General features: G+C 41.1%; 1 protein-coding gene across 1 annotated transcript in view; it reads left to right on the top strand.

Annotated features, from left to right (window-relative positions):
* Positions 1-3,507: 3,507 nt before the first annotated feature.
* Positions 3,508-25,389, top strand: part of sipa1l1 (signal-induced proliferation-associated 1 like 1) — a 55,131-nt gene continuing 33,249 nt past the window's right edge. Inside the window, exon 1 of the mRNA XM_030771018.1 lies at positions 3,508-3,533. The gene's annotated coding sequence lies outside the window, so the exon portion shown is untranslated. The remainder of the gene's footprint in view (positions 3,534-25,389) is intronic.

Below are 25,389 nucleotides of genomic sequence, written 5' to 3'. Positions count from 1 at the left end.
ACAGCGTATTGCCTTCGGTTGACAAAAACACTTCATAGCACTATTCATTTGTCTTTAGAGCCGTTATTGTAAATGAGCTCATGAAAAGAATGTGAAGATGATAATTTAAAAAAAAAAAAATCATATAGCAGGCATACTCTTATAAAAATAGATGAGTAGGTCACTTCTCACTACATCTGAGCGTATGGTAATAATGGCGCTGTGCCCACTCGTACATGAACAATAAACAACTTGAACTCTTTTAATTGTTACATACACAAAATCTCATGTTCGGAGTTTGGGCAAACTGGCGCGTCAAGCGTTCTTTTTCGTCCCTACATAGAGTAAGCTTTACATTCCTCATCAAGCCAAACAAAACGCTTATGAATGTGAAGACAACTTGTTGCTTTTTATTGTGTCATTTTCTATTAACGTAAGTGAGTCAGTGGAGCGGACCTAAATGAATGAAACCATTCTTCCAGCGCACACCGAGCGAGGAATTCCACAAGGTCAGGTCATCGAAACACTGCTGTGGTCACACTCTAGGGGGTCTTATGACATAGCCCCTGTGTGCATATAAAACCAGTCCAGATTTGAGGCTCATAACTGCTGTTCACTAAGTAACATGATAAATATGGAACTGAGAATTTTGTAGAGTTGTTTAGGCCGACCATTGCAGGCCATGTCTGCACTACCCCAAGACTCATTTTCACTTGAGACGAGTCTGTGTAACAGTAAATGACTATTTAAATGCTGACATTTTGATTATTGTTAATTGACAAGTTCACCAATTGTGACATACAGATTCATTTTAAGTAACCCTTACCTTGGTGTTTATGTGGGCCCAACATGGGGTGCAATCTAACACTTGGGCTTTTAGGTTTCTCCTTCTGTATTTTTTAACTTAGGTGGTTATGTTCTATGATGTCCTAAAATGCTCTTAAAATTCCATTAGATTACTGAGGTCTTGCTGGTGCTGGTAGAGTCGATAGTAGAAACAAAACCAATAACATTATCTCTTTCTTTTCAGCGCAGGAATTTCTGTGCTCTGACTGTTGTGTAATCTTGCTTAGACAAATCAGCACCTTTCACTCATGGTCTTTAAGAAAAAAATGTAAAGCTATTTTCAAGAGTTGTGCGCTGATTTAAGCTGCTGCTAAATTTCAAACTGTAAACAGCAAAAGCCTTGGCCAAAAACTGCCTACTGGTGTAACACATGAGCACATCGCAGTGATTACGTAATCACAAAGGGGAAAATGTTAGAACTCAGTAAAGGTGAGGGTCCCCTTTAAAGGCTTTTTCTTTCAGCCCCACAGTGAAACCTCAACCTTGGTTGAATAATCATTATCACAACTCTGCGCTATTTGATGAGTTTCAGAGTCATGTAACTCCAATATGAAAGCCCGACAACTGAAATAATTCATTACGCAACGATTCTCGAGATGTAAGCATTATAACATGACAGGAGAGAGGGTGGGTCATCAGAATTAGATTGTGTGATTTTTATCTATGATTTTATTAGCCACTATAACGTTCTAGGTTTGCTTAAATTAAAAAATCGGAATTATTCGATTTTATAGCATCATTTGTAACAGCCCACAAAAAGAACCTAAGTCATCACTAGAGCTGCTTTGATTTTCAACGGACTTCAATACATAATTTTATGCAAATTCAGTCAAAAACCTGAGCACGTACTTAATCTCAAATATTCTTAGATGCACATAATGAGAATTCAGGTGAAGAGGGTTTTTGCAAAGCACAGACCTCAGTTGTCTAGCTAATGTGACAATAACACTAATACACTGAACAAAAGCTGGCAAAGGAAACTCTTATGCTTTGCTTGTGTCTGTCAGTGTCTCCTACTGTATGTTACTGTATGTAATCCCATGCTCAGCTATTCTGAATGAACCTCTTACAATTGCAGCAATATATTGCAGTAATAATATACTGTAGACATATGACCTTGACAAGACCCTTTTATGACACCTGACTGTGGGTGCAGCGATATTGTGTCATAATAAATACAAGTAGTCCTCACAGTACTCTATTAATAATCAAATAATATATTAGCTCAATGTGGCTTTGTTCCCAATAAATACAATCATCTGAACTGTTTTACGTTCCATTCTTCATTCCTCCAGTACCCCTGGAATTCTGATACTGGTTAAGTAAAGTTGTTCCATACTTTAGTAACGTTACTGGTTCACCAAGCAATTGACTGGTAACTAGGAACAACACAGCTTGTAATGGACAACATTCAAACATTCTAGAAAGATGAATACTGAGGGAAGTGTTTAGGAAATTGACTGTAGAATAGTGGCTTACCATAGTTGCAGGAATAATTCAGAGAAACCGTACTTATACATGTGGCTAACGTGTGTAAAATACTACATTAATGCAGCAGATAAAACATGCAGTTATCTACAGTTATCTACTGATGAGGTTCAGAGACTGTTATTAAAGTTGCAGTTTGAAAATGAGCACGTATGAAAATATAGCAATGTATTTAATTTAAGGTGTGCCTTGTAATATTATTACTTTAAAATGCTATACATGGCATTACAAAGGTAGTGCCGAAAGACTTCGTTCAAAAAAATAAACAAACAAAAAAAAATCCTGTTGAGCACATATTACCAAGCGTCCTGGAGAGCCACAGTGTATCTCTGATATGAACGCAATGAGAGATTACAGGTAATCTACCCTCTGATGCTTCCTTAAGTGGAATATCATTGTCGGGTTACTCCTGGGCCTGGACCGAAATTTTGTAAGACTGTCGCTCGAGGAGCAGGTCTGTAGATCCAGTGTTTGGAGAAACAAGCTACAGTCAATAGACCAGAAAACAATCCTTCCAGATTAGATTCAATTAAATTAATATATGTGTCAATATATATATATATATTTTTTGCTTTGAGGGTAACATTACAGCAGCACACAGCGTGCTATTTCTTTGGAGAGACAATTAATGCTTCACGTAGGTGGAATGATAACATAGGTGTTGACACATTTTTGTCACTTTGCCACTACACTGGAGTCCATTATTTTCTTTTCAACACAATATAACGACAAAACCACCAGTTGCATGAGGACCGCAGCATTGCAATTATGGCGTTGCCAGAGCAACGCTTTCCAGGGGGGGCCCTATCCGCATAGATACGAGTCTTGGAAATGTCTCTCCTTTAGCTTCCAAACGCTTTCCTCCCTTTCGCTTGTTTCCATTCACCTCGTATTTATCGCGAGACCATAGCAGAGGAGCGTTGGCTTGCAGTGACCTCATCTCTCCAGCAGCTGCAAAGCAAGGCGGAGCTGTAACTTTGTATGAACTTCGAAGTTGAACAATCGTAAAGGGACACCGGGGCGAGCGGAGCCGTTAAGACACTAGTAGCGATTTCTCATTCAGGAAGAAAACAAAAACAAAGGACGACACGAGTCGGTGTTGCAGTTGTATTTGCTACCAGTATGAACACATACTGACCATACTGAAAAACGCTCGCGTGGAGTTTTATCGCTGAATTGAGCGGGTGGAATAGACGCCAGCGAGGTGGGGAGGCAGGAAGGTGAGTTCACAATGCTGCTTTGATTGAATGGTAACTAACTCTGCGCTGTTGCGGTGTTTTCTCTGTCAGATGGTCGTTGCAATTTAAATGCATATGATCGCATGTATCTTGATAATGGTAAAAATGTTATGTGTTGGTCAAGTAATCCCCATCTTTACCTTGTTCGTCACCTCAATTAATTGGTAGATTTGAGACGCAGAATCAGGTACAATTAAAAGTTATGTGACGCGAGGTTTGTTCTTTCGTTAATGATGCATTCTTTCCATCGTTCTGTAGCTCCTTGATAAAATGTTCAATTGTGACTGACATGAGTAAAACAACTAACGAGCAAAGTGACAAGATGTTGACGTTTAGGGAGCAGGATCCATCCATGATCAGTGAAACACAAAATGCACACCAACTGGCCTTTGTACCGACCAGTTAACTTTTCACTTACAAGAACCTGTTCTACTCATACAGCCCAGACTAATCACGCCAATCCCACAAACTGCTCTTTTATCGTGGGAACCTGGCGAGCTAACGTCTCTGATAAAATCATTTCGTATTTTGGCTGACAGACTACGGATTTGGAAATAACAGATCTGTTTTTACATTGTTAGAAAACTGAATTGACGTAGCTAACCACGTTACCTCAGCCTCAGCACTTTCGAAGTTGCGTGATCCTTTAATCCCCAGTAAACGCACCCAACTAGTGAAATTTAACTGGAAATGCAATCAGTATGTTTTGTTTAAAGGTCCTTGGAAAACCATGCTTTTGGAAGTCCTTGGTGAAGTGGGACCTTCGAAAGGATCTACTATTTTTTGTGTTGACTATTTAGTTGACAGGTGCTTGAAATTTATCTCTTTTAAAGAGACAGTAAACATGTTGAGAGCGAGAACTGGCCGCATCTCCAGGCTTTCAGAGATATTTCAGTTTTGAAAACAAAACAAAGCCCTTGAGTTCATAACAACAGGAAACTATGGATCACATGGAGTTCTTTTTTTATCAGCAACCATTTGCATGGCCGACGTTGGTTTGCAAAGCGAACCACGTCCTTACATTTTTCTTGTGAATTTGTGTGGGCTCATGCAACACTTGTCTCTGTCCCACTGAATCAAGACTCTAATCTGAATTTGAGCGATGGATTCCCATGCAAACTTCTTCCCTCCTGATTACTTAAGTTATTTGCATCTTGGGTGCGTGGGTGGCGCGCTGTACGTTAGCCAGTCTTTCAGTGTAGACGGAGCCTGTGTGTGGGGGTTGGCATGGAGACTCAGTCCCGTGTGTAAGTGCATGTTCGTCCTGCACGAAGTGTTCTTACCTAGAACATTTGGAAGAACAGGGGTGATTATACATGCTTTCACCAATTTAACGGCCTACCTTAAATCTACGTTAATCTAGTTAATAGGTAACATAGATCTCCATTAACGTCGTGATAGGGACTGAAGCCTTCACTGTGTTTTTGTCCGTGAGAGGGCGTGGAGGGGCAGGTAGAGAGTTTGAGTGATATAACATTTGCTATAACTAGTTACTGTAAATACAGACTGGAGAGGGACCTTCGGATGGTGCTGTTAGGTTTTTTTTTTTAACCTATTGAGAGGTTTTATGCAATGGTCTCCATTTACCTTTAATAAATTAGATGAGTGGAAGTCTTAGAGCTGGGAAAAAACTGTTTTTGAAGCCTCAACATTTTTTTTCCCTTTGACAAAACATGCCTCAGGAATTACACAAGATTGACAGACTTACTTCTTCATGGTGTTATTTTTTTAGCTACCATGTGACATCAAACACATTTGCAAAAGAACATCTCGGCAGCCCACTGTTGGAGAATGCCAAGGATGCGCTTATCTGGAGGCAGTGTCGCTTTTTCAGTATTAAGTAGCCTATTGAGAGGGAGTGTGTAGGTGGACGCACACATGTTGTGCAAACACATGTAGGAAATGAGAGAAAGAGGAGAGAGAGAGACACACACACATACACACACACACACACACACAGAAGAGAGAGAGATAGAGAGAGGAGAGAGAATACCTGGGTGTGTGATTGGCAGCAGGAGGATTATCAAGCCCAGTTCTTAAGTAGAGTGGCTCTGCTCTCTGCTGTTTCTATAGGTATTCCAGGATTCAAGTGGAAACTTGGGTGAAACTTAGTTTTGAATGCAGCTTCGGACACGAAGGCCTTGAATGTGTATGCATGTGTCACTGCAAACGAGGCAGAAATTCCTTTAAAATAAATTTCTTATGCAGTGTCAAGTCATATAGATATGCTGGCTGCACTTCAAGGTGTTTCTTTCGACTCTTCAACTTTTAGAGAACACTCTGAAAGGTTAATTGACTCAAAGAGGGTGTTTCTTTACTCCTAGCCAGGCTTCAGACATCTAAGTAGGACAGGCAAGCTTTTAGCAGCACATGGTAAACAAACTGTTACTTGTCAGTGTGAGATCTCAACCTTCTCTTCCCCTCCTAATACTGTTCCACAGCCAACCTGCACTGCACTGTCTACAAAGGACTCTCCATCTCTGTCCTTGCTGCTCATCCCTCTTACTAGTCAAGCCAGTGTTTTGAATCCATGTTCATTGTCTTGTGGAGCTCAGTGGATTGTTACCTCACACCTACAGATGTACATGGCTTGTGGGTGAATGTCTTGCAAGGAGGGAGAGAACAGAGCAGCACAGATGGCTGATATGAAATCCACCAGTGGCATAATTTAATAGGCCAATGCAGTACTTCCGTTCTTACACGCTGGAAAAAAGCAGGTTCTAATGGAATCAGTATGCTTTGTACTGTAGTCCAAATCTAAAGAGCAGTTGTCCTTGTGAAAACTGTTACCTAAGGTGTGTATTGTACTAGACTGTAAAATGTACTTATTGTAATTTACTCTGATCTATGCAGTGTGATATGAAACATGATTTTTTGGGATGTTGCATAATTTTTGGGGGATAGAAAATAACCTTGGTCTCATATCAACTTTCCCATAATAATCATCTATGTTACCCCAGTGAAACATAAGATAGATGGTAGTGGTTTATAAGAATTGTACAATATATTGAATTACTATTAAATTACTATTCTTTATATACATTCACTTTGGATTGTATACCTATTTTCTCAGAGTTTCTCATGATTTCAACATGTATCATTTTTGGAGGGATGACTGTCATTGGTTTCAGGTGTCCTTATCATGTAGACAGGAGCTGTCCCCTCTCTGTGAGGTGAGAGAAACCGCAGTCACTCTTAAAAGCCATTGATGTTTCCTAGCACAAAATCTCTAGCTCTCTCTCTCTGAGATGAATTCACGCTTTAATTAGGACTGAGGGAGGATTATGTTGCTTAAAAGAGCTGTGCAGAGACCCACATGCACACTCACACACACACATATGCACTGAAAAAAACGATGTTGTTTCTGAAAGACTCATAAAGCATCAATGCAAACAGAGAAAGCTGACATCTGATGTAAATGACACATAGTAGTTATTATAATTTTTAAGTTATATTTCATCCTAAACTTAGTGTAAATACAGTTGTAGACCCTTCACAGGTGGAGGTTGTCACGTGATCAAGAGTAGTTCTCTCCGTCGCCATGGGTGATGAACTCGGAGTTCTGATATGACTGAGCTGACATTTCTACCAAGTATAGGATTTTTTCTTTTTTTAAATTGTGGTCAAAGGAAGCAGAGCCGTGTGTATTTGTAACTGTGTCCTCATGAATGGTGAAGCAAAGTTTCTCAATGTATCTGCATTATTGCTGATATTCCCGCCAACTGTCTTTGCCATCTGTCTAACATAGCCTGGCCGTGCTTTGTGAGGGAGAAATTGTTAGCCTCTCACTGGGGCGAGGGGTGTTAACACAGCACCCGAAGACTGAAATTAGTAATGAAAGCGCTCTGCTAACCCATGGACTTCATAATTACAGCCCTGTCTCCTGCACCATTTTGGGCACTGTCTTACTGCAAGCTGCTGAAAATTTATGCAAGCATTAGTCACAAAATCGCTCGTCTGAGAATACAAGACAAGATCTGAGCCTTAAGGATTTGATGAGGTTCTGTTAGTCTTAATTTGGACATTTTTGATGAATTATCTGCACCCGGAGCTCTGCTTCTTGTAATGCATGTTTTTTAATTGGCGAAGTAAATTTAGGTACTGTTACTGTGTCTTTTTTATGTGGGAGAGGGGGAGGGGGGGGGCATTGTAAAACTTTGCTCTTCTCATTGATAAGCTTCTTATTCCACACTTCTCAGATAAATTTTTGACTTGCGCCCCCCTGGTTCATAATCATAGGTTCGTTTCAGTGTGAGATGCTGTGTGGAATGTGAGCTGCTCTGTGATGTCATCTCCGTCCTCATGTGCCCAGAACCATTACCGACTTCCATCCAATCATACACGTTTTTCCTAATTCATTTGGCCAACTTTTATGATTTTTGAAGTTGTCTCAGTGAATATTTCAGTCCCCATTAAAAATCCAGTGCCTGACTAATTTCAGAGATGGTGGCTGATTCTTCATATATCTTTTCATGAAAATTCTTCAGAAGAGCGTAATATAGGCTCACGGGAGTTTTCCTTTTTCAGCAAGTGCAACACCCAATTATGATGTATCGTGATCTACCAGTAATGGCATCGATTGAGTTTTGAAATATGTTGAGTCACTCTGCCCCTGATTGTCATGGGTTCCGGATTCACGAAGGTGCCAGACTGTATGTAACCCTGTATGGCATTCATATGAATGTCTTCTTCTGCACTCTCCTGTTCCCTCACACAGGTATTTATCCCTAATGATGACACCCCACCCCCAACTGCCCTCAGAAGAACCAATGTGGAACTGAAATGTTAATGTGAGATCATGCAAACATCACACAACAATTTGAAAAGAAGAAAGAAAGAAAAGAAAAGACATAATGTTAGACGCAGGGTGTTTGACTCATAGACGCTTTTTAACCATTTGACTTACAGATCCTTTTTTAATCTGAAAATACAAAATGTAAAAGTTTTCCAACAAGTCAGAGTATATGGACAGTAGATCACAAAGTAATGAATTTAAGGCCATGGCTTTATATCCCAAAATAAACTGAAAAAGATGTTGGTAAATGGATGACAGTGACATGACCTGGGGCATGAGTTAAGTGTAATAAGTGATTTACGAAGCTCATGAGTCAGACGCAAGATCTTGAGTCAATGGTCTGTCTCTAGTAATCGCCTGTGACTTTGGCCTCATTTCTGTCTTCCTTTCACCTCACATGACCATGCAAGATATAATTACTGTCAAAGTAGGTCTACAATTTTTATGACCAGATGAATCCTTAATACATTAGGCCTTTTTTTGTTTTGCACCAGCGTGATTTACCACCGTGGATGATAATTTACTGTTTGTTACAAAATGTTTTCATTTGTCAGTTTGGTAGAACATATTATAACAGATAATGAATGAAAGTCTAACTGACAAAACCCTTAATAGAATTGTTTTTTGTGGAAGTTCTCAGCAGTAAAATATCATTTTAATTTTTATTATAGTTCCACCTAGCAAATGAACTCCAAAAGGGGTATGGGTGAGAGTAGTAGTTCTCAGGATTATGCAAAGGGATAAAGTTTCCTTTGAAGACAACGTCTGGTATTGAAATCAATCTTACTTTTTTTTTTTTTTACATGACTTTTGACTCTTAAGCATAAACCATAATTGACTGCATTGAATAGAATCCAAAGTCCATCCATTTGTCATCTTAGTGTATCAAAAAGCACACTGATTAAGTGTTTCACTGGGCCCATTAACATTTAATCATTGAGAAGATGCAAGGACTCATGCATTGGTCACTGACTCATATATATATATATATATATATAAACTTGAAGTATTGCTCCTTTTAAGACAAGTGCCACCTGAAAGACTGGTCAGCAGACATGATTTGAAGTATCCCTCGATAAGTTTTACTATGACGACTGGACATAGATGAAATACTTAAATATTTTGACTGAACTTCCTTCCTTGTTAGCTTAATGGCATTGGCAGCTCACTGTCAGGTGCGTATTGTCTGGTGTAGGTTTATAGCACTTGTTTACCATCCAGTATGGTATTTGTTACATCACCGTCACAAGAAAACCTGTGTAGTCCGTGCTGGTGATGGAATTGAACAAATAGATTAAATGGATGGGGTGCCTCAAGGAAAGGTTCGGGACCGAAATCTGTTAGGGTGTAAAGGTTCTGGAACGAAATCGACAACGGCGGTTCTGTAGTCCTCGGTTTAGCTGGTATATGTGTAGTGAACCATGGTTTTCATGGTTTTTTTCCCGCTGTAATGCCAAATCATAGAAAGTACATGCAACACTGTTTGCACTTTTGATCATTGAAAATAATGTTAATCATAATTCAGTGGCTTTTCTTTTTTCTTTTTATTACTCACTGTGAGAAAAATACATGCTCTGTGCTTGTCATACAGTTTTCGTATCCTATAACTGAGAGTGTCGACTGACTAAGCACTTTAAATAACAACAAAACATGGTGTCATTAGTCAGATCGTGAATAAGTTATATTGCAGTATATGAATCCACACACAACAAACAAATGAGACCAAATCTGTAGTCTTGTCGAAGCAGGAACTTGGTTTGTCACTCATCGAAATCGCATTTATCCGAAAAAGGTCAGAGCAGTGGGCCATCATTTTGCCACAATGCTGTGTTTCTTTTTCCGATGAGAAGAAACGCTCGAGCCACGGTGCCGAAACTGAGGACCGTCCTACCTCACTCAGATCGCCCGTGTGGCAGTCCTTTGGTTTTGCCGTCATTTACGACAATGGAAATCATATCGCTGACAAAAGTACAGCGGACAGTGTTACACGAAGACTTTGTCGAAGCGTCGATACTGTTTGCATTAACTTGTTCTTTTTAGTGTTAAATTTGTAGAAAGAAAGAAAGAAAGAAACTTCAGCTCTGAGTTGGTTAAGTTTTCTTTCGAGCCATGATCGAAAACGAACCGTGACGAAAAACCAAAGTACTAACTACATTGTGAACAAAGTGAATTGTTACACCTCTGAAACATGTGTTCTTGCAGTGTCACAAGATTTCATTTTTGTGAAGTATGATCTTTTCTTTTTGTGAGCAAATAAACACTTACTGTCTACACACACACACACACATATATATATATATATATGTATGTATATGTGCATATATATATATATATATATATATATATATATATATATATGTGTGTGTGTGTGTGTGTGTGTGTGTATATATATATATAATGCCCAGAATTTCTGCTAGATGCAGAAATAATCGCTTAAAACTGTTTGTGTCTTCAATGTATGAGTGAGATTTTCCAGCTTTATTAACGAATGAATTATGGCATTGACTTTCATTCTCACAATCCCACTGTGAAATCCCAGCCCCCGCAGGTGTCAATTTAGCTTATTGACGTAGGATTTTTGCATTTTATGAAATCTACACAGGCACACAGGCATTTACTTCAGCCAGTTGCGCAAAATAGATAGGGTCTTAATGCAGAGGGTTTTTTTTTCTCTACTGCACTTGTAATCCTATATCTTGGTGGAGCGTTAATGCTTAAGGTTAAACAAGTCCTTTGCACAATCCCTTAATCAAAACCATTTCAACTGGATCCTTCATCTCCATGGAAGTTGTCGCCCTTTTGCCAAAGTTGTAGAAATAAACTCATGGCTATCTTTGATTTGCTGATGGCAGCAGTTACTCTTGGCTGACCCTTGGAAGCTCTTCCTGTTTCATATCTAGCAAGCACACTGCCAGGAAGTTTTCTAACAGAACGGCTCCATGTGGAGCCTTCTATTCGCTGCCGTTTTGAGATTGTGTTTGCCGTGAACCGGCTGCAGTGTTGTGCCAGAGGAGAACAACAGATCCATCTCGGATTGCCAGTCTATGCCAAAGGGGGAAGAATCAGATGGCACCCGTCAACAACATCACGTGTCAGGTGTTCAGATAGACGCAATAGATTACAGTTTAATCTGGGTGTGACCTGTGGTCTGGGAAGTCAGGTAGTTAATGAGCATGAAGTCATGTTCGGGCACAGTTGGTCTGTGCAGTATATGATGTAACGTTGCAGACACACAGTTGTTTGAGAATAGGGTGTTTTGGCTGAGTCACACACCTTAATCAGTTTAATACTACACTTCAGATCTGTTTTCAAAGCATCAAATTCTTAATTTCATGTGACTGCTCACCAAATGAACAGAAAACAGCCGAAAACAAATGAATCTGTCATAAAATAGTCAGGCCTAGATATGTTCATGATAAGAAGCCAAATAGAGATATCACAATGTTGACTTTGTGTCCTTTAGTATGTATCTGCTTTTTTGACAGCCCCCCCCCCCTCCCATCAACAGCATACCCTATAAGCCCAGCTTTATGAGAATGTTCTGGGTGTGGCCACTGGGTCATGAGTGGGACCAGCAGACAAGTGGCGCAAAGTAGAATGAGTGAGCAAACTGTGCACACAATGGAGATGAGATCATCCCTTTGAGCTCCTGCAAAGGCCAGCAAATACAAGAACAATAAAATCTGCATGCCCCAGTACCCACTGTGTATCCCACCATTCTTGCAGTGTAGGCTAACTGTCATTTCACTGAGGCTCAAGTGTAAACGTTGACATCAGGTGGAAGAGGTTACTGATTGTTTGAACTGATGGGACTGTTTGTGTGTGTGTGTGTGTGTGTGTGTGTGGTGGGGTGACACAATCTGGCTCCTAATAGGGTATGCTTTTTTGTGTCCAGGTCCACAGGCAGACATGTGAGTTTGACCTGGCTGGCCTTTTGCACAGGTTGCACCCCCCTTCAATCAGTCAAATCAGTCATTGCTTTGTAGTCTTCCTTATGCTGACTGAAGTGCTTTCCTGTGGCCTCCCTCTGCACACTTCACTGTACATTATTCATTCCAAAGGATAACTTTTTTAGAATTTCCCCAGTGCCCCCCGCCCCTCCGCCCCAAGTGCTTTTGCCTCTTGGTTTGTGCGTGCCTCTTGGTTTGCTGTCTTTGTAATGGCAATGCTGCTGCCCATCTGCAGTGCTGTCTCTGCACTCAGATGTTTACAGAGGAGTGATTCACTCACACCCCCATGAAAATGGCTAGGTTGTGTTACACAATCTCTTAAAGTGAGTGGGCTGTACTCAAGTAGTTATACGACCACTGAGGATGGCTCGAAGTCTGCTTTTATCTGGGTGTGTGGTGTCATGACAACCGAATATTTCTCTGTGGAAAAGTGCTTGTTTTTTTTTGTGATCCGTTGATATGAGCTGAAGATGTGATCCCATTACTCTTTTTTGGAGTATCCCAGTTCCTATCATTTCATATCGTTTCATTCATTTGCTATTATTTCATTCATATTCATGTCATTCATGTCATCTAGCGCAACTGCTTTTTGATGAGAATGGACGTCCTTTGGCGAATTGATGAATTGATGGCACATTGAAAGCCTACCAGAAGTGCTAGTCTTTAGGGAAATCAGGATCTGAAAACAGATTTATTTGACTCTTTTTTTTTTTTGGTTGTGTTTTAATTTATTTCTATTGCAGTAGTGTACACTGTGTGGAGAAATAACAAAAAGCCTTTTTGTTTTCTATAATGCATGGTCTATGAAAGCTCTGACCGTGGTGGTTGTGTAATTTGCTTATGTTCCCTGAGGGAGCATTGTGGTAAGAAGAAGTCAACTCTCTGAAGACTGCTTTCGTTCATCCTGATGGTTCGGGGGGTTTTCTTTTTTCTTTTTGACAGATGTAGTGGTGTTTGTCAATTTGAGGTTGTTGTAATTGCTAAACCACAGCACCAACTTTGAATAATCACCTTGTAAGGTGACTCACTTAAACGCGTATCAGCATCGCAAGGCCGATACGTATTAATGCATGATCGGTTTGTCCTGTGCTTGAGTGACAAGAAAACCCTCAGCTGCCAAATTGCCCTGCTGAAGCCCTTCTGCGTGACTGCACAGATCAGTGACTGATCAGGCATAGTGAATGACTGTCGGGGGAGGAGGGGTGAGATCTGTGAGGTGCTGGTGGCGGCAGGTTCCACAATGCCAAGTTGCTTAGTGACATCACTACCATGTAAATGTTTACATTGGCCGGGCAAGTCTCGGACTGTTTAAAGTCTTTCTTAGCATGTCTTCACGTCTTCAGTTTATCATGGCTACGTGCTGTGCCGCTGTGGAAAAGGGTATGAAGAGTCGAGCCTGGATTGCGCAATTTGCCGGAAAGTTTTCCAGAAACGGGACGTTAACCCATGGACTGACACCTTTTTTGTTTAGTTTGGATTGCATATTGACATGTGCACATGTTTAGAGTGTTCCTGAGTTTTCTATTGGCACATGTTGTCCATTGAAAAGCAACTGCCTCACAACGGCAGTCAACTTCTTTTTTTTTTTTTTTTAACATCTGGATTGATCCAGTGTCAGGTTTTGTAAATGCATGTGGTTCGCCCTCTTAGACACAGCATTCAGAAAGAAGTCTGTAATGAGTTACTTTGAATTGAATTTGCTACATATCAGTTTGCACCATTGTTTTGCTAATGCAAACTTGATTTTGTTTGGATATATGGACTAGTTTCATATTTGCTCAGTTGTGGTTGTCTGGGAGCATTGTATACATTGATAGAACTAAGCCTCACCTTTTGACCTTGCTGTGTGTTTTTAAAAGGGTGAAAGATCATTTTCCCCTCTTGTCTAGACTTGCACACAGTCTTTTGTAGAGTTTATCCACGTTGTATAATCTCACACCGGTAAAAAGTGTTTGGTGCAGTTCTCATGTAAGTTTGCCAGCCAGTATCTGCCCCTTGCTCACACATATGCAGTACAAACCACCATATCTTCACAGTGTTGCCATGGAAGCAGGGGCACTGTGATTTCAGAGATCACTTGGGGGAAAATGTTGCTTTTTTTTAAATAAAAAGGCACATTTAGCTGTTATTTTCTTTTCAATTTCAGCAACATCGTTGATGAAACTCTGTGTTTGATAACTCTGTGATAGAATGCTCAGGTTTTATAAAATTGAAGCACAACTAGAGTGAGCTTGATGGGGTTTTTTCCTCTGACAGCTAAGCAGTTATTCACAGGCACAGTGGACCTGTCAAATAATTATCAACCTCTGGTGTCTTAGTAATTTCTTATCCTGGAGAGCCATTTTGGTAAGCAAAGTGGGTTATTTCCACAGGTTGGCATGGGTTATTTAAGCAGAGTGATCTATACTTGACCCTTTTCAGACTACTTTTTCCCACCCAGTAGATGTGATGAAAATCTAAGTCCCCTTTCACATCTGGAGGAAAGAATTTGGAAAACGCATCAGCTGTGAATAACTGATATCCAGGCCGTCACATGTGCTCACCCAGGCAGACACGCAATGTTATCTCCTCACCATGTGTCTTCAGTTGAACCACAAGGCAACTACAAGGAGCTGTCTTTGTGCAAAGGATGAAACCATTAGGAAGAGACCACACAGATGGCCTTGGGACTCCCTGATGGATGTTTAACTCAGCCCTGGAATGATATAAATACAAGGGAGCTGCCCAAACCCCTCACAACGGGAATTCCTCCTATTAATTCCCTCCCACCTTTCAAACCCATCCCAAAAAAACTAGCCCGCACACCACACAGACATCTCTTGTGGATATATACCCATGTTAGAGACAGCCATATATCCAAGAAAAAAAATCACCCTCTTCTTTCTTGTGGTCTGCATTTGTGGCGAGGCTGTGAGGAATCTGTTCATTCAGCGGAGGGAGAAAATACAGGGAGAAGAGCCCCTGCCCCCGCAGTTAATTGTTTTGTTTTTAGGGGAGCGGCCCAGATGTCTGTAGTCAAGCAACGGCTTGACCCTTTCTTTGGATACCGGCCACATGGGTGAAGGCATCCGAGTGAGGGCTTAGCGGCGGCCCTTTTCTCTTTCAAAAGAGTCTTTTTTTCCTCCTCTTTTTTTTTTTTTTTGGTGTCAAAGGAGTTTGTGTGGCGTAAAGCTGCGCATCTGTCAATGTGTCACACGGCTTGTGTCCCATAGATCCTTATGGGCCTTAGAATGGGGATTACTTAAGAGTCCGGTACAGGTTTTCTCACGGTCATTAAACATGTACTTGTCAATCTATGTCTCTAAAGACCATAAGGACGGGAGGATGAAGATTTTCAGGTTTCTATAGTGGACACAGTCATTCAAAAAGAAAAGGTCTAGGCCGTACCATTTTTAGCATGAATATAAATGTATTACCATATAGAATTTTCACACACCAACCATGGCAAATCACTTCATTCAGATATTCGACTCACTCTCATCTCAGAGATACCTCTTGAGGACACATTCACGATTAACCTTTTCATCATTTGTTTGTTTGTTTTTTGTAACAAAAAAACTATTGTATTCAGGTTATTGGGGAGAAAATAAAACCTTTTAAACTTGGGATTTTGGGCTTACAAGAAGCTGAGCGGAGATGAGACTGGGAGAGATCCAGCTCACCAGAACAGTTGGGTTGTTTCTAAAGATGTGAGGATTAAATGTGATTGAGACAATTTCTGTTTCTGTGAGCGCTTTGAGAGAAACTGGTCATGGTTTTTCATGGTCTGTTATCCAGTCTGGAGTGTGTTGTCTACACTTGTGTTTTTTTTTGTTTTTTTTGTCAAGCACACACAGACACACTCATACACACATCAAGGTGTTCAGTGCTGGCTATATAACACCAGGGTTGGCTGGGACTGGTTGAACGGAAGACTATTGATGGTAGGAGTCTAATAAATAATAAGAACAACAGTCTGTGATTGGGTGATACTGTTTCAAAGATGACCAAGCTGGTAGTTGCTGGATATCTGTCATGGGCTTTTAGCTCAGTGGGTGTGAACACAGTGAGGAGAGCAGCCCGACGGAGGGCTGACATACTGCCAACAGGGCAAAGTGTATGTGTGATCATCTCTGAATGGGTGAGCAGTGTCACTGTCAAATCTCCCTGTGTGAATTTGAGACAAAATGCCCTCTGGATGGATGGTGGAGATCTTTGTGCTGACGGGGCCGTCGCATCACTCTCTGTGGATCTCTGTGGTTGTTGTGCAGGAGGAAGAAGAACAAGAAGTGAGTGAATTGAAAAAGAATCAAGGCTCTGTCGTAGGTTTCAGTGGTTGTGTGTTCTAGATGGACAGTACACTGAGGTTAGAAAAGTGATTGAGGACCATTACTCCCCTCCGCACCTGGGTTTGCATAGAGCCTCCAGGCCCAACTGCTGCAGCAGATCAAAAAAAGAGTGTTCAGTGTGGCAACCCATCAACACTCTGTGTCTTACCACTGAACAAAAGACTTGACATTTGAATACTGAACCCATTCCATAAAGCCTTTCACCCTCACCAGCACAGCACTGTAAGTGTGGACTTTTTTTTTTAACTTAAAAGGGGAAAGGAATTCATTGTGCTCTGGAATGACCCCACCTCTCTAAATATGCACATGCTGAAAATAAGTAAATATAATGAAGGACATAAACACTCGAGGACACTCGCACTCTGTGCACTGAGTGAAGGGTCATAATCAAACAGGGTATTCGAAACAGAGAAGTCCATAATTGTTCTTGACTTTTTTCTTTTTTTTTGAACTGTGCATTCTGGAACTTTTGTCTCTCTTACACACACACGCACACACACACATTTCTAGCTTCTCAGTTTAGAGGGAATCACATTTCCTGGGAAGGGAGGCCCCTGTGGGAGTCTGTTCTCTTCCATATTGGTGACTGGCATGATTTATCCTCCCTCTGGCTGGGTCACAGGTTCGGTGCATTGTCAGACATTGCTGTTACCCCTCAGATGCGGAGGCAGTTTCCAGTCACACAGTGTAGGAACCAAAGCTTTGGCTGCTGCAGGAAGAAATGAGAGCAGGTAATGGAAGAAGAGAGACAGAAGAGGAAGAAGAGGCTTTACTTGAGTAGCTGGCTAATGAGCTTGGCTGGGAAGCACCTTGTCAAAACCTAGACCATAAATTAGCTGAGTCAACAGAAGCTCCACATCCTTTTTCCATGGGATTTTATTCTGAAAGATTACGTGGTGAAGTTAAACTTTTGATCTTATACCTTTGCCCAAGCTTAAAGAGTGAGTTGGAATGAAGCATGTATATGAAAGTGTGATTTCTTCTGGGCATTCAGATTGAAGTGTTTCTTGTGCTATAAAAGAGGTGTTGATTTCACAACGGAAATCAGACTCCTTTTTTCCCTTCCTGGCAATACAGCATCATCTTTTCAGGCAAGGTTATGTAAGAAGTATACAAGAAGTGTTAATTATTCTTAGAGACTAGGGCTTTCCTTGAACCTGGAGGATAATGTCAAGGGAAAAACTGTACCTAACACTTTTGATATTGTGCTTCTTAGACTTCTTTCCGTCATTCAATTTGAAACATTAATGGATGAGGCACTTATCACACAATGGTATTTTTTTGTTTGTCGTTGTTTGTTTTTGCTATTATTGTTGTTGTTGTTTCCACATAATTGGTGACATCTTAAATAATTATGACTGGAGAATGCTTGCTGTGTTTTATATTGGTTGGTATGATATTACAGAAGCTTCTTTGTGGTTCACACAGTAGTAGTTTATGATTTCCTTCTTCTCAAGTCCTCAGTCTTTTACCCTGAAATGCTACAGAAGGGAAAACATGTGGACTTTATCTGTTTTATGACTTGCAACGTGAGCCAAAGCACTAGATCCTAGCCAACAGACGAAATTAATGTGTTCACATTTCTCTGATACTGAAAGGTTGTTTGTCTGATATAAAATGCAAAGTTTGCCAAGCCTGTTAGATCAAGTTTGTGAAGCAAAACTTGGATTTATGGATTTATGAAACTGCAGGTTGGCTTAATCTAATTCACTTGTTGTTTACAAGTAAACTTGTTGTTTACTCTTGAGCAAATACATGTATCTCTCAGACATGTCGGTATTCATATTTTTGAAGCACTCCAAGGTGTTTTGCTTTCTGAGTATTTCAAAATGTGTTTGGATACCAGAATTCTTGGTGGTTTGCCAAATAAAATGAGACCTTCTTGTATAACTTAAAATGGCTGGTTGTTATGTTTTTCAGATTTTTTTCTTGATGTTTGTCTGTCATCTGAACAGGTAGGTAGGCAATTACAGTTCACTCCACAGAGATGGTAACCTAGTGTGCTTTTGGATGAAACTAAGGAGAGCAAATTGGACACTGGGTGCCAAAGTACACAAAGGCAGGACTCCCAGGCTCCTTCTGAATGCTGAATTAAATAGTTTTTTTTTTTCTTTTTAATTTTTTTGTTTGTCAGTGATGCTGAGAAAGCAGCTGTTGGACAGTGTGGTTTTGGCTGAATGACTGTTATGGTTTTAACAGGGTTCTCCCTCCGCCTCTCTTCACCCGTTCTCGTCCTCTCAAGGAATGCAGACAGACTTTTCTCACAGTAATCCATCTCCGTTGTGACGGGTAACTTGGTGGAGCAGCTCTCCAGTCCCACACCGGCCATTTTTCCGGGCAAGGTCATGTCCTGCAGGAGCCTCAGGGGCTTGGCATGTCTCCTGGAGTCTCTTGCGCTTGAAATGAAATTGAAGGGAGCTCCAGTTTTGATACACATGCTGAGACCAAGGAGGCAATCTTTAATTTGACACCAGAAACCGACAAGGCAAGTCAAATTTCGGGACACTTCCTTGGCAACTTGTTCTTTCCGTGACTTTCGAAAGAGGCGCTGCATGTTTGACATTCCAAGGAATCCAGAGCCCATATGGAGAAATGACCGAGGTTTTTAGTTGAATCAAATGGTCATCTGTACCCAAGTAAACCTGTTGCCTGACGATCGGTCTCAGGCCATTATCCTCCCTGTTTCTTCCCCTGTATTTAGGCAACTTAGCATCCAGCCTCATCTGTGAGGCTCTGTTAAGTAAGGCAATTCATGCACAATGAGCCTTACCTCTCATTTTTGTCACACTGCTATCTCAGTGCCACAGCTACACCTTGTAGGAGATCCAGTGTACTGGTCCACAGTGAGTTTGATGCGGTGAATGATTGGGTCTGCTGTGGGTTAGATTGGTGGGGGTCTGGGTGATGTGGCATGGGAAGTTTGATTTGATCCACTGTTGGATCGCTGTAAGGAATCTGTGAGGAGCAGAGCAGTAATGGTCTGTATAATGCCTTGATGATTCCCAGGCAGAGGTTAGTCCATAACTGTTTCTAGCAAACATACATGCTGTTTTCTTTTGTTTTTTTTTTAATCGTGTCTGAGTTTAGGGTCCATTGAGGCAAGGGTGTAGAAGAGTGATGGGAAGTTTTATAAAGCCTACACAGAATTTATGCCAGTCTTTTGAAATGTATTTTTTGGGTTGCACATTTGTCTAGTCTTTGTCTCATTTGAACTTCAGCCTCTTCAGGGAAAAGGTAAGCCATATTCTGTGTTCCAGTGGAGCAGCTCCCCTACTGAAATCAGTAACACCCGATTTTTGCTGGTTGTCATTTGAAATCTCACTGTGAAACTCGTGGCTTCTCACAAAATTCTTTTCCTTTGCAGTTCATTGTTGTCATGGTAACTACCATCTTGATTCTGGTCAAGAAAGTAGCTTACACTGGTTATGTATAGGTTAAGAGATTATATGGAAGTCGTTGAGAGTATACAACTAAGAGTGTTTTTTTTGCGTGTCTGTGTGCTTGTGAGTCATGGAGGAGGTCCAAGCTTTCAGAGCTGTCTTCAGGAAACAAAACCCACACAATAGGGAGGAAATGATCGGGTGTGTGGTAGAGGCATTGTGCACACCAAGATCTAAATGCTTTTCCTCATATCCATGTCCCCCTCCCCAAAAAGGGACAAACCCAACGCTGTGACTACTTTTTAAATAGGAATAACATTCTTTGGGTTCTTCTGGTTCCTCTTCAGCTTTGGAATTTAGTACTCTCTCATGGTAATTTTGAAAACATGTTTAGGATATGATGCCTCCAGATTACATGGATAACAGCCTTGTATCAGTTTTGTATTGCAATATAAAGTGCCACTTGTGCAGCACTGAATTAACGTTCCTTGAAGTTATGTTCCTTTGTGCTGTTGATTGCAGATTTTTTATTTAGAAATTGTGCTGTTTTGAGAAAGCAACGAAAGCAATATTTGCACAAAAATACTCTTTGTAAGGTCTCTTGTCCCTTGTTTTTGATATTCATTAAGTTAACGTTTGAATAACAATATGTAATCAGCATGTCTCTACACTGCTTGTCTTCTCGTCTCTGTCGCTCTAATTTTATCACCATGGTTACCAGAAGGGTTGATGATTCATTTGGGTAAATTGCAGGCATCATTTTGCTACTGCTTCAGCTGACATGCAGGACAGATAGTCATCTCTCAACTCAAAATTGCTGTCAATGTACAGAGCAATTTTTGTTTTTCAGAATGTAAATAGTAAAACACGTGAACTGTTTTCTCCTTACAATGAAGTCATTGTAGCATAACACTTCAGAATGGCCTGATTTTTGTCAATACAGTCTATCAAAGTTTGAATGGATTTCATAAGTCGTCGTGTGGAATGCCCTAAACATAGGCACCGTGTCAAAGCTGGTGTGTAAATCCAAATTCGCACAATTTCGAAGGCTGTTTAGGTAGCCGAATACCGTTTTTGAGATGGTTATCTCAGAGTTCTCTCCTATCAAATGTTCTGCATCACTGAAATCAAGTCATCCATCACTTACACTCCATAAACCGATTCTGTGGCATCTGAGAAATCCTGGTTCTAGTTATTTCTTATCAGAGTCATGTTGATGACTGTGGACGTTTTGGAGATAGAGATTTAAACATGACTCAAAGGAATGACATGTGGTGGAGTACTTTAGGAGAGAGAACCTGGAGACTCATTTGACCGCGTCTGACCGCTTTGCAGCCTTTAAACTAAGCTTACAGGTGCAACTGACTGTCCAGCTGAGGATCCTGTGGGAGGGATGGTTACGAATGGAAAGAGGAGAATGGTGGAATCTCAGATGACAAATGCACACAGGAGCCCGTGGATGCATTTTAAAGTTTGTCTGCGTGGATCACAGACACGTCTGCACGGGGTCTCGCTTCCTCTTTTGAAACAGTGCCCAGTTCCAATAGACTTGCTGCAAAAATTCTGCTGGTTACCAGTTATCAGTTCAGGTATTTAAGGACGTTATTTTAAGATGTCTCCGGGAATTTTACTCAGCGCTCCATATAAAGGAAGGTATACACTTACAAGATCCCTCCACATGTGAAAAGGTATACGAGGAGACGGTTTGGACCCTCAAGGTGATTTGTTAACATTCTCGATTTGTATTAGGAATAGTTGGAGGCCTAATCAATGTATGTGCTTTGATGTTTTATACCTTACATATACTCCTTTTCTCATAAAATGATCCAAAAGAACTTCAGCATTTCCGTTCAAATTTGTAATTGTTTTAAGTAGAATCTCTACAGGCCACAGAATATCCAAGTAAGCAGCATTTCAGTATCCTCTGAGATGTCCTTTTAGAGCTTAAACTGAGAAAGCCAGTTATTTTAGTTATGGCTGGACTCATGTATATAGTTGCCAAGGATACTGATTTCTAACAGTAAAAGCAGGGAACATATGGTTCTTTTTTTTTTTTTTTTTCTTTTTTTTTTTTACTTTTGCTTTGAGGATATTTTTTTTCCCGGCAAATATTCACTCCTGTGTAGTCATCAGATGAAATACACCTCTTTTAATGCAACTCTTCCTTCATGTTGGAGCTCAGAGACCCTGTAATCTCTTAAAATGAGACCAGATCCCTTTCCCAACAAAGCCTTGTTAGCCTTTTATCCCTTTTTTCCTCTTCGTTTATATCTGACAGATCGTTTTAGCGCAGCTATGTTCAACATGCACCTTAGATCCTCTGGGTTTTTTTTTTTTTCCATACAGCATTTGTGTTAAATGGGGGGAAAGTGAGTAGGCGACTCATTTATCAAAACGAATGCGCACAGCAGAATGTTCCGGCAATCTTCGCATTTTTCCCTCCCTCCTCCCCCCCTTCAGCAACTCTCAGCCTTTAGTGGCTGCTATTGTCTCCACCCACTCACTCTCCATTTTTCAACACGAGTGTTGTTCCGGAGAAATTAGAGTGAGGAGAGCGCTTAGCAAAGACAGGTGAACAGGGAGGTGTGATTTGAAGGCATGCTGAGGACAGACCTCTGTGTGAGTGGGAGGCAGTGGTGCACCACGAGAGGCCATAAGGTGTCCGTCTGAACTGGTACAGATGGTGTCTGAAAAACCCTCCGCTCTCCCCAAAAAAGACCCCTGGCACAGAGTCTAAGTGACAGCCCGTCCACCTTGCCTGTGATGCGCTTAGTTGTGTAAGAACTACTTGTGTTGGGAGCCATAGCTATTTGTGACATTGACTTGTATGTAGATTCTACTCCATCTTTAGCTTGTCCATTCCCAGTCAATATGAGTCATTAAAGAGAAATGGTCCTCTAATGGTCCCTGGAAATGTAGTGGCAAGAACAGAAACGTTATTGAGCTTGTTACAGATGGATTCTAGTTTGGATGCATGCAACCCATGAGTAACATTGCTGTCATTTTTTATCCTGATCAGCAAATCCACATTCTGTTGATATCTATAAATTGTTGATATTGATTTCACTTGGTAGTTGAGTCCCTGTGATAGCAACCAAGAGGCGGATCTGGAGGCGTCGTGGATCACTGTGAATTCCAGTCCGGCGTCTGAAGGAACGCTCTGGGCTTTGTTGCTCCCACAGACTGTCGTCGATAAATCCATAAATAGTTTTGGAGCAGAGGTTAGGCTATGAGAAACGATTAGTTAAAAACCAAACCGGCTTCCTCTGCATGGGTGGCTGTTAGGGATAATGATAATTTACTGTTTGAAAATAAAAAAAAGCAAACATAAAGAGCTGATTAAGTTGTTACAGATTTTATGCTGATCGCACTAGTTGCTCTGGCAAGGGAAACCAGGATCCCACCTGTCTCAGCCTGTGGTCACAGTGCTACCCCCCTCCCCCTACCCCATCAGTGCTGGAATGATCAGGGAGCTGAAAAGTGACATAACTACCGGATTTGCAGATGAGGATAGTGACTGGCCTGGGTCCAGCGCTGTTGGAAGCCGTGGTTAGTGTCAGTGTGTGTCTGTGAATTCTGCTGCCCTGGGGTTTGAGATACCACTGATTCTCCATGCCATGGACCATCTGTGTTGCTTCCAGCCCACGTAGCGAGTGCTCAGGCCCCCTGAGGAAGGGGCTTGATGCCCCCTTACATTCAAAAGCTTCACATTGGATGGAGGCAGTGGGCTTCACGAACAACTGTAAGTGAGTAGCCGAGGTGGATTTCAGTCAGGCTAATTAACTTGATGTTCTGTATCTGTTGACAAAATGCCCTTCAGATACATAAGTGATGGTTCATACTCTAAAATGAAAAGCATTTGCTGTTGTTGGCACCTCAGAGCTGATTAACACTCTGTTTAGTCTTGTGAAAAGTTGTCATGGTAGATGTGTAAGACAGAAGAAAATATCCTCATGCCCTCATGGTGCTTTATGTGGGACCGTTTCGATATATCTCCATGTCCAAACCTGCATCCCCCCACTGGCTGCAGAAGTACGTCATAGTGTGACTCAGAGTCAGAGAGGTTGCCGTGACCACTTTGAAATCTCAAAGTCACAGGGTTTTGGGACAAATACGGCATTGATTAAAAAAAAAAAAAATCTAATGAAGGGTCACACACAGCCTCTATTTTATTGTTTGACTTAATCTTAATGCTTCCAGTGCAAAAAAGAGCAGACTCCAGAAAGATGTCTGCTGCGCAGTGCGGACACAGTTATTTACTCAGAGAAGCACTAATGGAATCATTATTTTTCCCTCCGATCTATTCCGACACTGCCGAAATCAGAACAGGAAACTGGGACAGTGTTTATGACACTTGAAGACTAGCGTCATCTCAGGGTTCCTCTTAATGATGAGAGAAAGTGTATCACCTGCGGCAGTTTGAACCTTTTTACGTTTCAGTGGTGTTGTAGAGACAGACAAGTGCAATTCTGTGAAACTGCTTCATCTGCTGAACTGTTAAAACATTTTTTGTTAAATAAAATGTTATTCACAGGCACAGTAGACATTTTAACACTCGTACAGGTCTAGTTCATGCGTTCGTGCACATTTGCACAGTTTTGTTCTGAATAGACTGAGTTTCACAGAGGTCAAGGGAGACTCGCCTAACGTGTTCCAGTTCTCCAGCCTCTCCGTACACTCAAACAGTGGAGGGAAGGGAAGGGGGCTTGTTCAGGAAAAGGGCTTGAATGTATATCCTGTCTTGTACCAATTGTATGCAATGCTCTGGCCACCTTAGCTTCCCAGTGGAGGAAGCCATCTTACTGAGCAGAATTCAAGCAGATGGGTGACCTTTATAGGTTTGACTGATCAAACAGCTGCTAGATTTCCTCTATCTCTATATCTCTTTCTCACTGACTCTCTCACTCCCTCTCTCACTCCCTCTCTCACTCCCTCTCTCACTCTCTCTCTCACTCTCTCTCTCACTCTCTCTCTCACTCCCTCTCTAACTCACTCTCTCTCTCACTCACACTCACTCACTCTCTCACTCATTCTCTCACTCACTAAAGAGCTCTAAATGGAGAGATGAATTTCAGGCTGTACAGTTGCCCGTTGTCTTTAGATTTGATACAGAGTTATTCTTGCTGTCTTAGATTTATTCAGAGCATAAGCTCCACCCAGCCTAATGCCTACCTTGATTCAATTTGCAAAGATTTATTTCAGTTTATTGCATCACTGTCAGTTGCACCCGCTGCTATCAATGTGTTTTTGGATCAGCATACTCCCCTTAAGAGTGTTATTGTAACCTTGCAGAATTTGCTGGAATGTCTGGAACACATCCTGACAGATTTTTGATTTGGTTATGTTGCTTTGACTTTATTGCGTGTGATACTTATGTTGTTTTTC

The sequence above is a fragment of the Chanos chanos genome, chromosome 4 (assembly GCF_902362185.1).
Source record: "Chanos chanos chromosome 4, fChaCha1.1, whole genome shotgun sequence".
NCBI lineage: Eukaryota > Metazoa > Chordata > Actinopteri > Gonorynchiformes > Chanidae > Chanos > Chanos chanos.
The sequence above is the reverse complement of the archived record's forward strand: the minus strand, read 5'-3'. Positions and strand labels throughout refer to the sequence as shown.